Genomic DNA, 782 nt, shown 5'->3' with positions numbered 1-782 from the left:
AATACTGTACAGTTATCATTATGCAAAACAGCACGCGTAATGCCATCGTGATTTGCCAAACGCCGATATTATTAGTGGCATTGTTATCAAAAAAATCGTTGACAAGCGCTTCCCCCAGCCAACCACTCCAGCAGAGCGCACGCACGGAAAGGCCGCCCATGAGCGCCATGAGCGGCCGACCAGCAGTGCCATCAATGCTCTGTCCACGATCAATGATGCGAACCAAATTGATCGCAGCTGTGCAAGCCCTCTGGACAACGCGCCTCTCCTCATGCTGTGCGCGCTGACCCCTGTATTCCGCTGCTGTTCCGTGCGGCCGACGCAGAATACTAAAAGGCACAGCAAGCGAATGTTACAGTGAGTGGCTGGCGGATCAGATGTGCGGATTAGCGCGCAGGTGACAGAGGACATTAAACACGGACCATGTCCGGTACAACACGCAACTGGCTCGGGACGCAGGAGCGCCGTGCATCCACAGAAGGTACAACGGAGACTGAAAGTAATTGATACAGCAAACAGATCAAGAGCACAGCACACTAAGTAGCTCAGCAGCAGCAAAGAGGTCGCGTCGACGGGCGACACCGCAAGCAGGCCGCAGCAGCCCCACAGCAGGCGGGCCGCAAGCGGGAGGCCCGGAGTGACACCGCGGGCAGACGCTTTCACCTTCATTACGAATCTTGAAGGTGTGCGGCTGCCTCTCATGCTCCCCGCCGCCGCCGCATCCTAATCATTCTTCGTAACACCGAGTGCGCCGCGGCCAGGGAAGCCGAGGCCGATCCGAA

Source organism: Penaeus monodon, chromosome 33 (assembly GCF_015228065.2).
Source record: "Penaeus monodon isolate SGIC_2016 chromosome 33, NSTDA_Pmon_1, whole genome shotgun sequence".
Taxonomy (NCBI): domain Eukaryota; kingdom Metazoa; phylum Arthropoda; class Malacostraca; order Decapoda; family Penaeidae; genus Penaeus; species Penaeus monodon.
The sequence above is the reverse complement of the archived record's forward strand: the minus strand, read 5'-3'. Positions refer to the sequence as shown.